The sequence below is a fragment of the Lactuca sativa genome, chromosome 5 (assembly GCF_002870075.4).
Source record: "Lactuca sativa cultivar Salinas chromosome 5, Lsat_Salinas_v11, whole genome shotgun sequence".
Classification (NCBI taxonomy): domain Eukaryota; kingdom Viridiplantae; phylum Streptophyta; class Magnoliopsida; order Asterales; family Asteraceae; genus Lactuca; species Lactuca sativa.
Window position 1 is genome coordinate 169,571,487 of NC_056627.2, and position 15,808 is coordinate 169,587,294.

The 15,808-nt window shown below is 35.2% G+C and overlaps 1 long non-coding RNA gene across 4 annotated transcripts; it reads right to left on the reverse strand.

Annotated features, from left to right (window-relative positions):
- Window positions 1-8,524: 8,524 nt before the first annotated feature.
- On the reverse strand, window positions 8,525-10,895 carry LOC111891336 (uncharacterized). Of its 4 annotated transcripts, XR_002850167.3 has the most exons (6): window positions 10,302-10,895; window positions 10,146-10,227; window positions 9,831-10,062; window positions 9,383-9,436; window positions 9,190-9,304; window positions 8,525-8,799 (listed from the first exon to the last, which is right to left on the reverse strand). It is a non-coding gene; the product is annotated as an uncharacterized LOC111891336 (long non-coding RNA). The 4 variants fall into 4 exon arrangements; XR_002850162.3 differs by having other exon boundaries at window positions 9,831-10,227; window positions 10,302-10,894; XR_002850163.3 differs by having other exon boundaries at window positions 10,146-10,892.
- Between the last annotated feature and the right edge of the window lie 4,913 nt (window positions 10,896-15,808).

Below are 15,808 nucleotides of genomic sequence, written 5' to 3' on the forward strand. Positions count from 1 at the left end.
AAGCGAGTATCAGCTTTAAAGCTGGTGAGATCATAAGTATTTTAGTGTCTTAATTTGTATGTAAGTATTTGTATGTATATGAATTGTAAGTACTGGAAATGTATATGAACGGTAAGTATAAAAATGTTTTGTAAAACAACTATAAACGTTTGAAAAACCCTAGAAATCCCTATGATTCCTACTATTATGTAAGGGTGTCTTCTACCAAGACCTAACTGTTCTAAATGTAGTCTTCTACCAAGACTTAACTGTTCTAAATGTTCGTTTCATGTAAAAGTGTGTAATTTTCCCAAGTGTAACTATCATTAACAAAACATAGTTTGTACATTTAATGTTTAAGTGAAATGATCACTAAATATATGTAAAGGGAAAATTAATGTAGTACTGTAGTGTTGTATTATAGGAACTACTGCTGTACTAACTACCTTAAACCGGATTTATATTAAGGCATCATGTGATTAATTGTACCATACTATCGACTAGGTAAACAACGACAAATGTACGTCGTAAAAAGGTATGACGTTTGGCACCCGCAGACCTGCAGGTCCGGCTGTAGCTATCAGCAAGGTGTAGCATAGTCAACCCAGTATAGATCTATACGCAAACTCATGCTCTCCCTCCAAGAGTCTCTGGCTACAACTCGGGCCATGACATTAAAGGCATGCTCCGATACAGTGGATCACAATTGTTAACGTATTCATGTATATGTAATGTATTGTTACTCGTTCTAGTATTGTTTTTATATGTTCTCTTCCTAGTATAATCGTATATGTTCTCTTCCTAGTATAATCGTATATGTAATGTATTGTTAATCGTTCTACGTGTGCTAGCTGTAATGTGTGTGTTCTCTCTCTATCTAGTAGGTATAGTAATGTACTGTGAGTACTAGTTGTAATGTATGTTCTCTCTATCTAGCAAGTATTGACTCATGAATGAACTGACTCATTATATGATATCGCATTCTAGTAATAGTTCTAGTATCTTCCTAAACTACCCATATGGTAGCTTACTAGTAATTTAACTGGTACGTATGAACATAGATGTATACCCTTGCTACCCAAAGGAATTGGATGAACTGGAAGGACCTTTATGACTATATATGTACATATGATATATAACTAATATTTAAGCAACCTTCGGATGGATACCCGATGTCCCACGAGACCACATCTCAAGCACGAAAAGGAAATAGGGTGGATAGCCTTCCTAAGTCTTTTAAACATTTCTTATATAACTATACATATATAGGCATGCAATTGATAATATAAAAGCATAAAATAAGTTTTATTATCTAAAAAAAGATCGACTTGATGTTAATCTATAAAACGGTTTGAAAGCTTGGGTTTGATAAAACAGTTTAAGTATAAGGAAACCTTTGTTTGAAACACAATTGTAAATGAGTTTGAATGGAACATACAGAGTAAAATGTACAGTTTAATAAGGAGTTTTAAACATAATAAGTGTTTACGATAAACATTTGAAGGAAACTGTTTGGTAAAACGGCTAATGAGTAGCCAATCATTTAAATGCTGCTTATTAATCACAAGTGATTGATATAATAACTAGCATGATTCTACTTGTATCCCCCCCCCCATAAAACCATTAAAACATTGATTAAGGGGTATGAACTCACCTGTTATGGGTGGTACGGATGAACCGAAGAGGTAGGACGGCTAGGTGTCAAGTGAAGTCTTTAGACCCACACAATGATCCTAATTACATATGAAGACATATGTATATAAATAATTAGTGATTTAAAACACTAATTAACCATGTTTAAATATCCTAATGCGCGGAAAACACTTTGGTCAAGTGCTAGGAGGCTATCGGGTTGCAACAAGAGAGTGCAAGACCTCATACGGGAGTTTATGGTCTAAAGACCATGTGTGTTGGAGTTTACAGCCCAAGGGAGTAAACTCCTGGCCGTAAACTCTCTATTGGGGCACTAAATGAAGCTCAAAGCTATTACAAATTAAGTGGTGAAGTGTTTCTAGGCTTAAACAAGTGTTTGGTTGGGTTTAAGGCCATAAAATGGCCTTGCTCAATGTTCACGGCCCAGGGACCATATCCTTTGGAGATTACGGCCGTAATCTCCCTTGGGAGGGTGGTTTTGGTGTTTACAACTCCCTAATTTAACTAGGAACTAAACTAGGCTAGTGTACAAGGCTTTAGAAGAGTTTATAGCACTATTTGGCCCTATTGTATGGAGTTCACGGCCCTGGAACTTCTTGGGCCGTGAACACCTTACTCTTGGTGTTCTAAAGGTGTTTGCTAGTCCTAAACACATTAGGGTAAAGTGCTATGCTAGTCTCTTGGCTTAAGGAAGACATTTGGGGCATTTTGACACCTTAAAATGGAGTTCACGGCCCAAGAACATCCTTGGCCGTGAACTCACTTTCAACCCTTGATTCTTAATGTTTTGGATGTCTAAACCAGCTATGGGTAGTCTCAAGGTTCATTTCCAAGGTTTGGAGGGACATTGGGCACACTTTGGCCCTTATAAAAGAGTTTACTCTCCAAGTGTTCTTGGGCGGTAAACTCTCAAATCTTGGGGTTTTGATCCGATTTTGATGTTATTAGGCACAATCTAAGCTATATATTACAACCAGATAGAAGTACTCACGATTTGGGATGAAAACCCGAAGATCCGTGAGAGAGAATTTGGCTTTTCTCTAGTTGGAAATGGAACTAATGAAATAATATGGCTCAGAATCCTATATATACTCCTGGGATTTTTGGCAGAAAATATTTTTATTCTGGAATTGAACCCTAATATCCTAGAGTTTTGGAATAACAGTGTTGCACAAAACCCTAGTGCATCCACTCTTCTGATATCTCCTTAAGTGTAAATCCTGAAATACTCAAACTTATACCCAAAAGTCTGGAAATTCTCTGTAACTGTTCTACTTCTATTGGCTGGATATGGTTTGTATAGAATGGAAATTTCGGGTTGTCACATCATCCCCCTGTTAAAGGGAATTTCGTCCAGAAATTAGGATTTAGGTAAGGAAGTAGGTATGAATGATCGATTCGTGAGGTGGAAACTTCCTAATCGATTGGTTCTCGCTCTTCTAAGTGAGATCGAGTCCTCGGTTGGTATCCCAACGAACCTTCACTAACGGGCGATGGCGTTGCTTCGTCCGCTTGACCTCTCGGTCGAGGGTCACTACGGTTCTAATACGAAGGCGAGGATCTCGACGAGTGGACTTACAAGAGTCCTAACGGAAAGGTATGGTTTTACGATCGAGACGTGAAGGGTAAAATGTACGTTACTGAGTTCGCGGAGTAGGTCTAGTTTGTGAGGTACTGGACCGATTCTGGTAAGAATCTCGGAGGTCCTATCTATCTTGGATTTAGCTTTCCACGCTTTACAAAGCGTATTAAGCCATTCCCAGAGTGAGATTCTTTAAGGAATTTGGTCTCTCACTTGGAATTCCAAAGGTTCTTTCTCTTGCTTATCTTCCCTGTCAAGGGCCACCCCTTGTTGGGTCAAAGTCGTACCGATTTCTGTGATTTGCGAGGAGTTCTGGATGAACTATGACAGTAGGTCTGTAAGACCTAGAATTTGGCGAATTCCTATCGGCGTCCCTGATGTCGACAACTTCTCAACGGCTTTGATAAATTGACAGAGTACTCAAGAATTTCCATATCACTAATAGTGTGTCTTAGGAAATTTTGACTCTTCAATTCCAAACTCGTGTTCAGAGAACTTTGTGAAAAGTATCTCTGAGGGTAATGTTTCTGCGGGTTCCTTCTTACTACGAGGGTAGATAAGTAAGTCGTTACATGGAGAATGACAAACTGATCCAAGTAAGAAAGACGTACCCTACTCATTTAGCTCATGAATACTATGGGCGTATTGGTCCTATCTGAAGGGTATCACTACGGACTTGAAGTGTCTGCATCGAGTTCGGAAGATAGTCTTCCAGACATCCTTCCCTCACACTCAAACTGGTGATATTCAGATCTCATGTCTATTTCTAAAAGAAATTCTTTCCTTGCGTTTGCTCAACCATTTCATCTATGCGAGGCAGAGATAACGATTTCTACTAGAAAATCTTGACAAAGTCCTCGATAGCCGAGGTACATACGATGCAATCCATCGATCTCTGGAAGAATATAACCGGAGTTCTCTAGGGTGAGAAGCCTAGTCTTCTTATTCTATTACTGTGTGGTTTGCTAAGTTGTCCAGGCTGTTCTTGTATCTCCGTAGGTGTTTAGATTATAGGGTGATCTGTTTACAGGAGTCATACTGGGTTCTAAGTTTGTTCACATGATGATGCGATTACTCGTAGACTTGGGCAGTTCTCTGTCCTGAAGTTCATATTAGAATTCATACATGGTTTCACAATCACAATCTCGTGTATACGAGTCATATATAATTAAGATTGAAAAGGTAGTCGAATAACTGATTCTTCTTTAAGCTCACATCCCATCGAGGAAAAAGAAGTTAAAGTAGAATCATCAATTCTAAACCTATACAACCTTGATTATATATCATTCTTATGTATACATTCCTCAGTGATAGCTCAACCGTATGAATCCTTGGATTGAACTTGACGTACTGCATGAGTGGTACTTAGGGGATTTCTTCGGAAAAGAGAAGAACTATGAGGTACTCCAGGCATGAGTACTTCGGTGTTCTGATATGACGGTTTCGCTAATAAGACGTTTACTGGTAAAGAGATGTACTTAAGAAGCTGGTATGGTGCGGATCAAATTGTATCTAGTTGTATGATAATGTCGGAATCATACGGAAACTTAAAGACATTAGATTTGAACATAAGACGTTTACAGACAAAACACAACCGTGCAACCATGAACAGAGTTACAATACTTTAGATTTACTACAAGGCTATTGCTGCGAATAAGGTATACTACAAAAGACAAGTATACGCAGCACGAGCATCCCTATACAGACAAGATCTCGCAAAAGGTAAGACTCTAGTTGCATTAGTTTTGGAAGGGTTATAAATCTGTCGGAACCTTCAAAGGATATATATCCCGAGAAGGAAGAGACACAATCGGTTGTCAACTCAACTACCCTATCAAAGAAAGAAGATTTGATTACCTTACTGGACAAGTACATGAAATGGGTCGGCTGGACGATTGGTGTCATTAAGGGTCTAAGTCCAACATGGTTCCCACGAAAAAAGAAAGTCAAGTACAAGATAAGTGTTCCATTGATGGAGGTTGCGAAAAGTTTACTAAGTTGGAGAGCCCCACATACTTAGAATGAAGCATATTCCAGGGCCAAGTCGAGCCAACGACTTAAAACAAGGGCGGCTAACCAGGAGGCAACCCGGGGGTATTTTTGTCTTTTCCTTCAAAACATTTTCGTTTTATTGAAGTTTATAGTTTTAAATGTTCCAAATGTGTTGCAACATGTTTTTATACCTAGAAAATGAATCTTGGGCTCCAAAAATATTTCACAGATAGCTTGGGGAAGGTTGAAGAGGAGGTTCTCACTACCAACTGCAAGGCTCCAAGAACAATCCTGTAAATTCTTTCCATATCTTTAATCGTTCATATTTTGCTTTAAAATTCAATATGTGTGCACTTGTGACTGTTTTAGACTCTTACTCAACCCGACTACCATCCCCCACCACCCGTCTCCTCCTCCGTAATAGGGTGTTCTGCCCTCTCCAAGCATCGGGGACGATGCTTATCTTTAAGCTTGGGGAGGGGTAGAGTTGTACACTAGGTAGATTTTCATATTTCATATTCATGCATGCATTGTTTTAAAAAAAAAAAAAAAAAAAAAAAAAAAAAAAAAAAAAAAAAAAAAACTCCTTTCTTATTTTCATTTTCCTTGCATTCTGCATTTATAAAACCCAAAAATATTTTTCTTTCCATCATTTTCATACATTGTTAAAAAAAAAAAAAAAATAGCTCCATGAAGTGGGAAATCGAGAGCTCAAATGAGAAAAAAAATACTGAAGTGACCGGATAGTTGCCGAAAGTGTAAAATCAGCTATCATAACTAGGGGAACCAAACACCGTAATTCGAGACCCCATCCTTAGATAATAAAAAAAAATGAAATAATAAAACGTTTCTGTGGGCGGTCATAATAGCTTTAGGATGATTTGCTTCTGAATGTTTAAAAAGAATCTTTATCGGCAACTCTGAACCCACAAAACACAGACCTATTTGTTGACACGCGTTACCCTCGCTGTAACAGAGAGCTTAAGTATCAGATCCACATAGTCAAGAAATAAGAAAGGGTAAAACTGTCACATTCAGTACCCCAATCAGAATTTCAAGTGCCAAAATGAAAAAAATTTCAGAAATTCAAAAGTTGATTGAAGAATTCAAAGCTCAAAATGAAGATACAAATCCAAGTTCAATCAAAATCAAAAGCCGCCTCAAAGTCAAGTTTGGCGAATGAAGAACTGTGTGATATGATATTTGTGACTCTCGAAAAAGTGAAAGCATAGGAGCTAGGCCCCTTCGGGTGGGCTCACTATTTCAGCGAAAGCTGATTCGCCATGACGGGTTCTTAAGGATGCGTCGATTCCGATTCTTGGCCATCTAGTCTTCATGACATGAGATCCGGACAGTGTTATTTTCGCCCATAAAGCTAATTAAGGTATGAAGTTTAAATAAAACTATGGTTGGATTATTGGGTTACACCGTTTAGGGTCTTCCTCGCTTTGGGAGTTTGTGATATGTGGAAGGTAGCAGGATGGTCGCTGAGGTAATGATGATTGGAGCCCCACTGATGTAAGGTCTGATCGTATATGTCCATATTTATGAAAAAAATAAAAAAAAATACTTGTGTTCTTAATTTTTTTTTTTCTTTGGTTCATTTTCGTCCTTAAGTATCCTTTGTACATATGTTTCTTTCTCATGGTTTTCATTGCATGCATTCATTCCTAGCCTTTAGGATCCTTCTGTCCCTTTTTGCTCTATGTTTCTTTTTGCCATCTAGAAATCGTCTTGTTTTGTTTGATTCTTGTTCTTTCTTGGGGACAAGAAAGGTATAAGATTGGGGAGATTTGTTAGGTGCAATTTGTGCACCTTTTTGCACACCTTTTAGTCCCATTTCATGCATCTATTTAGCATAATTGTCCTTCATTTGTCTTTCATTTCATCATATTTCATGTTAATCTCTAGAACAACCTTATTTGCATATTTTCATGTCTTTTTCAGGTAAACCGGAGGTTGGAACGCGTTTTGGGAAGTGTCGGGAAGCATTGGTGAAGATTTCGGGATGATCGGGCGAAGAACGAAAAAGTTGGAAAAATCAAGTTTGGATTCGGAGTCAGAGGGGTACACGGGCCGTGTTGGATTTACACTGAAAATTCAACACAGGCCGTGTTGACCAAAATGGGAGCTGTTGACCATGCTGAACACGGGCCGTGTCAGTTCTACTCTATGTCCAACACGAGATATGTTGACCAAAATGGGAGTTGTTGACCATGCTGAACACGGGCCGTGTCAGTTTTACTCTATGTCCAACATGGGCCGTGTTCGACCCAGAAACCAACTTTTGGCAGTTTTTCCTATCTTTCATATTACGGAAAATTGGGTCATTTTGGGGGGGACACAACATATCAAAGCACATTTGGAGGAGGATTTTCAAAGTTTTTTGCAAGGGTTTGATTAGCAATCATTTGGAAACATTATTTCTAGTATTTGTAAGTTGTAATTGCTCTTTAATTCCATCTTTTATTCTTGTGATCTTGTTCTAGCCATGTGTGGCTAGAACCCTAGTTTCTCCAATTTCATGTTTTGACTTCTTGGTAGTGACTTCAATCATATGACATGATGTTTGTTCTTCATTTCTATCTAATGAATTTGATTTTGCTTCAATCGAATGTTTGATTCCAATTGTGATTCTTATTGGCCATTTGAATTAGGGTTAGGTCGTTCAAGTTATTCATTTTGCAAAATTCGTAATTGTTTTGTGAATTGAACTAAGTAACAAGCATTAAATTGACCTCTATTGAATGAATTTAGTGTAAATCTTATTCATACACTTCTACACTTCCGAGCTTATGAGGAGTATTGGGTGTTGTTGGGAACATTCACATAAAGTTTCATGCAATCTTATAATCTAATTCTAAGAGCTTGTTTAGATTAAGTTAATAAGGTTAGGGTTAATCAAAGAGCTTGTTTTGGTTAATTAATATGGTAAATGGGAAGTGTTAGAGATTTTTAGCACTTTCAAGTACCAACTTAGATAGAATCGAACGAATATTGTGTCATCTTTGAGTCACATTGCTAAGTTGTCATGAAGTTGGAGTCCTTACAAAAAATCTGAATCTAATTCACTGATTTAACTGATTGCGTGTGTTTTTAATTTGTTTGTTTAGTCATTGCACTCTAAAACCCCCTTGTTACAGTTGGTGACTATAGTACCTTGTGCAAAGAGGTATAGACTAATTATCCCGTGTCTCTGTGGATCGACCATGCTTGCCTTGTACTACCTTTTAGTGCAATATAGTGAGATTATTTTGGAGTATATCGTACCCCTTTATTTTTTGGGTTTGACACGCCTAACACATATCAATACAACACTTTCCATAAAAATTGATTTACTCTATTACTTCATTGTTGTGTTGTGGAAATGATCCAAGGGATGTAGACATTTAATTCCTATATCGTAATCAAAGAAGTCCACACAAAAAGCAACCACATCTCATAGATAGATCTGAAAGTAGGAAAATATTTAGTAGTTGATATATATCTTAATGCATAGATCCACGTTTTCTGAGAAAATACCCAAATATCAGAGTTTAAAGAAACCTGTGAAGTCCTCAAATTACTTGTTTTTCTCAATCGCACCCAATATCCTGAACAATAAACAAAATCCAAATTCAGAATAGTCCTGTGATCTTTAAAGTTAACTCATCATCCATGAACAAATGAAGAAAATACAGGTACAAAGCTGAAACAAAACCAAACCAGGTTGCATTCTGCATTCCCCATTTAACCATAACACAACTTATGGTACATAAGAAGGTAATATAAGTTATTACAGACATATAGAGCCACAAATATGAAGAAAGAAATAGATCTTTTGAAAAAAAATGTTGAATAACATACACTTGATTACATTAAAGAGAAAATAAAACATTTATAATGAAGGGTTTTGAAATAAGCTACAAAATTCAAGACTGGTTTGAAATTTAGTGATGAAGGCATAACAGGGGTTTGACAATGACAAAGAAAAGGAAACTCACATTCTTTTTTCTTTGTTGATGCTTTTGCTTGATCATGTGCTTCAACTGCCTTCTTTTCCTCATCCGTCTCGTCACCAAAGAGATCTAGGTCATTGTCCTCGTCATCACCAATTTCCTAAAATATCCATGAGATCATTATTTTATTCTTATAAATCGACATTTTAAAAAAGAAATAATAAACAACCAAACAAACCTTGGTAACTCCATTGGCAATAGCAACTTCTACTAATGTGCTTTACCAGGGAAACTGCAATAAATAAATAAAAATAAGGATGTAGAATTTGAAGAAAACGTTTAGATCATAATCGAATGGTATGGTTAAAAAACGAAAGACAAAGACGCGGTCAAAAACTGTTTAAAGAAAGAGACAATACGGTAATTAGATTGTTGTAATGCAATAAAGATTATTGGTCCCCAGTTAAAGTGATCAATATTTCCATATGTTTGTAGTATTACCTGGGGATTACATTCTACACCAACTGTAGTAAGTGCATCATGGAGAACATATATAAAGCAAAAAGATTTCAAATCCTCTACAGAAGTATAGCAAACAGAGAGGCTATAACCTATATTACCTTCAAAAATGAAACTTTTCCAAAAAAACGGCTACATAAATCAGTTGTACACAAAAATGGACTGACCTGAAAGGCTGAAACTACCCCCTAAAATCCAGAGCACGCATAGCTTTTTTTGTATCCTGACCAAAAAACAAAAAGAAATGATAATGATTAGCTTATTTTCTTGTACACAAAGCACATGTCAAATGACTGCAAATCCTTTTGCCATTTCCAGTTATGAAAGAATCAAAGGATCCTCCAAACACACATACACCTATAAGCGTTCATTTGTACATACGCAGCCGCTCAAAAAAATCTGAAATTTGGACTTATTAGATAAGCGAAGTCAAATGTAGGGATTGAGAAGTCCCAGGTTGTAAGTGGTGTAACTTATCTGACCTGTTTCACAAAACTTGGAATTCTCACATGGGTTGACTTCATTTTTGTCAGAAATCAACTATGTTTCCTTCAATTGAGTGGACTGAAGTCCAGAAACAACGTTGGGTGAATATGACTGATGAATTTGGGTAGTGTAAAGAGTAATTAGGATGTTACCTTTTCGTAAAGAAGAGAAAAAATAAAAGAGATTAGAAGTTGAAGGTAACATTGAAGAGTATTTCTTCTTGTTCATCAGCTTCGTGGCCGCCTCCCCTTTGAATTAGTAGAATCGTCGTCGTCGGGAACTTGCAACCTAAATTTGACATACTGCTCCTTGAGAGGGGTAGCAAGAACCCTTGTGGGGTCGATTTAGTTCCAAATTTTGAGAAGTTGCTCATAGCGCCAAACCACCAAATCATGGAAAACGGCGACGACTGGGGAATCAGTAGGTTTTACATCTCACCATCCCTATGACAACGATGAAAACCCTAGAAATGAAGGAGCGTAGGGAGTGTGGATCGGAGAGGAGGAAAGGGGGATGATAGTGTTGGACGGCGTAGTTTAGGGTAGTGGGGGTGGTCGTTCTTTGATGGTGGTGACACTGTGGCGAAGCAGACGATTATGTGATGGAGGGCGTCACAGAAAAAAATGAAATATAGATGGTGGAGGGTTAAACTAACTGGGGCGGTGCTCAATCGCTTCTAAAGAGAAACCATGTGGAAGGATCGAGATAAAGAAGCGGTGGGAGATAAAAGGAAGACGGTGGAAGGATCGGGAAGTAAAATGTGTAACCCTGTGGTAACCGAGAAACAGTATTCTGGTCAAGAATTGTTTAAGGGACTAAATTGGCAATACGATAAAGTCTAGTGTCAAAAATTACTTACTATTGAAAATATGGAAAGTTGTGGACTAAAATTGTCAACCCCTTAGGAACTTTCCTGTTCCTAAGGTAAGGGTGGACAATTTTAATATATATAAATAAGAGTTATATTTTCGTGTGTATGCATTCATTATTACTCAATTGCCGTTAATATTATCACCTAAGTATATATTCATTGCATTTTTATATTTAGAGAAGAATTAACAAATTAAAATGAATATTCAAGATTAGCTCATACGATATCAGACAGTCTACTTATTCTTACCCTCCTCCTGTGTTCAAATGGAATTTTGATTTTGATTTTATATCCTGAGACGTCCTTCGTTGCCAATGATTTTCTTCTTAAATCAACATATGCAGTATAATACATAAATCGTTTAATTGATTAATGTAATAAATATTTATATAAATGCCTTGTATTTTTAACTAACACCATTGTATTCCCTTTTACTAGTAATTTTTGCAAGTATTTCAATATTGTTTTTAAATTAGGATAACAAACATATGTTGGTTGATTCACATTTAACGATCAATTTTAAATTATTAATAATTTAATGTTTATAAATATTTCATCTGTTGTTTTCACGGATCGTAACCTAGTCTCAACGATATAACACAAATTAATTTAATATGAGATTTTCTAATATGTGTCCTAAGGACACATATAAGAAACATTAGTTAACGACAAATATTGCCATAAAGAGAAATTAAACATCTCCTACTTTTGTTGCTACAAATCCTCCTATTCAATTAAATAATGAGATGTGTCATATTTGTATATTAAAATATCATTAAATGTTACACATGTCATCATTTAATTGGGTAGGAGGATTTATAGGAACAAATAGTAGGAAGATATTTAATTTCTCTCTCCATAATTAAATGTAAATTACATTAATTATAAAAAATATTACTATAATTAAATGTGAAATGCATTAATAATCACCATAATAAATGTATTTTAAATTTAATTATGATAATATTTTTATAATTAATACTTCTTATATGTACCTTTAGGACACATATTAGAAAATCTCATTTAATATTTAGACAAACAAAAAATATTTATAATTTTTTATTACATTTTAATTAATGTCAGGAATATATAAAAAAACTTGATATAAATATAAGTGGTGAGAGAAAAAATGGCAAGAGAGAGAAAATGACAGAAAAAGAGGAAAAGATAGAGAAAATATAAATAATTAAATAGTTTTTGAAAGTTGAAAAAACCTATATTTTTATAGGCTGGTGTGTAGAAAAAATACTCTATAATTATTTTACCTTGTTACTATAGCAACAATCTTTGATAGCACTTCATCCAAAATATTAACGACAACATGCTTTCTTTAATTTTTCTAATTTCTTTAATAGTTAAGCTATATTTATTTATTTTATTTATATATTTATAATGCTTTGTTTAAAGAGAAATATCCAAGGGGCAAATACTAAAAAAGAAGGCATTTTCTTATAAGGATAATGACTTAAAAGGGTAATATATTTTTCGATTTGTATATATTTGGTCACTAAGTTTTTTTTGTCCACATTACCCCTTCAACTTGTTAAATTGTACACATTCAGTCCTTATGACCGATTATTTCAGATTAATTAGCCGGGAAAAATGACTTAAAAGGGTAATATATTTTTCATTTTGTACACATTTAGTCCTTAATATTTTTGTACATATTTAGTCCTTAACATTCTTTTGTTTTTACAATAAGTCTTTTTTTGTACCCATTTAGTACTTATGAATGATTTCTTTAGGTTTTTCTCACGACATCTGATGTGGGATAATCATTGATGAAGTGTTTAAGGTTGTTGATGCTTATGTCCAATGTGATGTCGAATGCTTGGTTACGTAGGTCTTGTGATTTGACTTAGATTTTGTATTCTAAACGTTGTAACTTCTTCATATGATATCAGATTTTAACGATCTTTATATCCACGTGTTAATTTTTCATTAAGATTACTCCCGTTAAAATATAAGATATTGTTACTTACGATTTTATAAAAAAAAAAAAAAAAAAAAAAAACCATCCATATATTCATTCATAAAAAAATGTATGGACAGGGGCAGACCCAAGAATACATAGTAGGTATTGCCGAGATGAAATAGATGTTTTTGATAAATGAAAAATAGGTATAAACGAAAAAAAAAATCAAAATTTTTTCCACCGCGGACAGAAAAAACAGGTGTTGCCGATGCAATACCGGGACTACGCTAAATCCGCCCCAACGTATCGATATAAAAATCGTAAGTAAAATTATATTCTTTTTTAATGGAAATGAAAGTTGCAACAATAAATAAATAAATAAATAAATAATATTAAGGACTAAATGTATACAAAAATATTAATGACTAAATGTGTAGAAAGTGAGAAATATATTACCCTATTAAGTCATTTTTACTGGCTAACCTGAAATAGTCGGTCATAAAGACTGAATTTGTACAATTTAACAAGTTGAAGGGATATATATGAACGAAAAAAAACTCAATGACCAAATGTATACAAATCGAAAAATACATTACCGTTTTAAGTAATTATCTTTTCATTTGAACAAGCGAATATAATTCCCCACACCAATTTTTTTGTATTTTTTTGTCCCTCTTGAAGCAATTGGTAAAAATCAATATAAATAAAGATCGCATTAGCAACTAAATATATAACAAAACACATACACAAATATATCACAAATGATTTTCTAATATATCGTAAGTTAACCTTAATTACAAATTTATTGTCTAACAGAAAAATAAATATAACAATTTATTATTTCATATATGATATATGTAGTACAAAATACATTCCATATAGACAAAAACATCCATCTCCACTCAATAGAGGCAAAACCCTCCATCTCCTTCTTTCTTTCTGATCAGTAAATTAACTTTTTGTCTACCTTCAAACAAAGCTTAAGGAAAGCATCTCAACAAAGCCACAAAGCCCAAAACACCACGTAACAGCCACCTGAAGGAGTATTTGTAATTCAAAAGCTATAAACCAAGTAACCCAAAGAAGATCAACAAACTAACGCATAATGGGAAAATACAAACCCCAGGGGCAAAATAGTAAAGGCATAGACCAACGTTGAAGAGGGCTTCGAATTTAAATACATCAAATGAAAATTGTATGAGACTTGAACAATCCATCCAACTATACCACCATAGAAAAAGAGTCATCAAACACAATATGGCTCAAGAAATCAACAAACCAGCATCAAAAACAAAATGGTCCAAACATGGATCTGTAGCAAGGCGACAAAGAAATTCAGAGAAGTGTGATGAGGTATGATTAGCAGCTGCCTATAAAAGATATTAAAACAAGATTTTAAAGTTGAAGCCTTCTGTGATGCTGACTGGGTTGCATGTCCAGCAACTAGAAGAATACAGGTCAATGAAAAGAGTGCCTTCTGTGAGTGTCTTCTTTATCACAATGGGTGGTAATCCCATATCTTGGAAATCAAAAAAGCAAGCAGCTATGTCTTTATCTTCTACAGAAGCAGAATATAGGCCAATGAAAAGAGTGTGTTCTAAACTTACATGGCTTAGCAGATTGTTAAAAGAGTTTGAAGTCTCTGATATTGATCCAATTCCTTTAGAATATGATAGCATGGCTGCAATTTATATATCCAAGAATCTTGTATTCCATGAAAGAACTACATACATAGAACTTGATTGTCATTTTGTGAGGGAAAATCTTAAAGATGGTCTTATAACTTTGTCCCATATATCACTGTGGAACGCAATTTCAATCGACTGCCAACGACGATTTCAATCGATTGCAATCGACGACCCATGAATTTCTGGAATACGATTATGGGAAAAGCAGATTTAATAAAAATTGCATCGTCAGGTGAATCGTTTACTTTCATTGTAGAATCGGGAACCCAAATGGTTAAACAAAAAAAGAAGAATGATTACATATGGGGAACCCAAAATCAATTAATCGGTCCTTTTTTTATCACCCTATTTCACATTCACGATCATTCATCATTTCCACATCTTCAAAATTCTAGTCCTCTACTCATTTTTTATGTTCCTTATTTCTTCTCAGCTTCTTTGTTGCAAATATGGCATTTGGTAAAAATAATCTCGTTCCAGAGAGAGTTGATGTTACCTTGACTAATTCTGATAATGAAGAGGGAGTTCTAAGCAATACAGTGACAGTTGAAGTTCCTCAAAATGTTCAGGCTTCGAAGGATGAGAAGCCCCTGTTGCACGAAGTCGACATAGTTGGTGTATCAGGAAGTAAAAATGTTGGGGGTTCAAAGAAATGGGTTTGTAAGCACTGCCACCAGATGTTTATCAGCTCTTATATATACACGAATATATGTACATTTTTTTGGTTCTGTAATAGGTAAAGCACCAGAAATTAAAAGGTGTCCTGCTATACTTAAGAATCGGGTTAAATATTAAAGTTTGTTAAAGTAAATGTTGTTGAATCAAAAGGTGTTTCTAAAGCTTTGAAGAACTTTGTAATTAATAAAAAACAGAGTTCTAATGGAAAGAAACCACTCAAATATTCTTTTGGTGTGATGGAAAGAAACATGGTTGATATGAAGTTTATGAGAGCGTTATTTGCTAATGACATTCCTTTCAATGTTCTACGTAATCCTCAGTTTCAAGAGATGATCACAGTCTTAAATAGGAACCTGTTGGTTACAAGGCTCCATCATATGATAAGGCTCGAACCGTTTTGCTTGACGAGTGTGCAAGAGATATGGAAAAGGGGCTCACTTCAGTGAAGGATACATGGTATACACAGGGGTTTCAATTGTGTCGGATGGTTGGTCCAATGTTAAACAT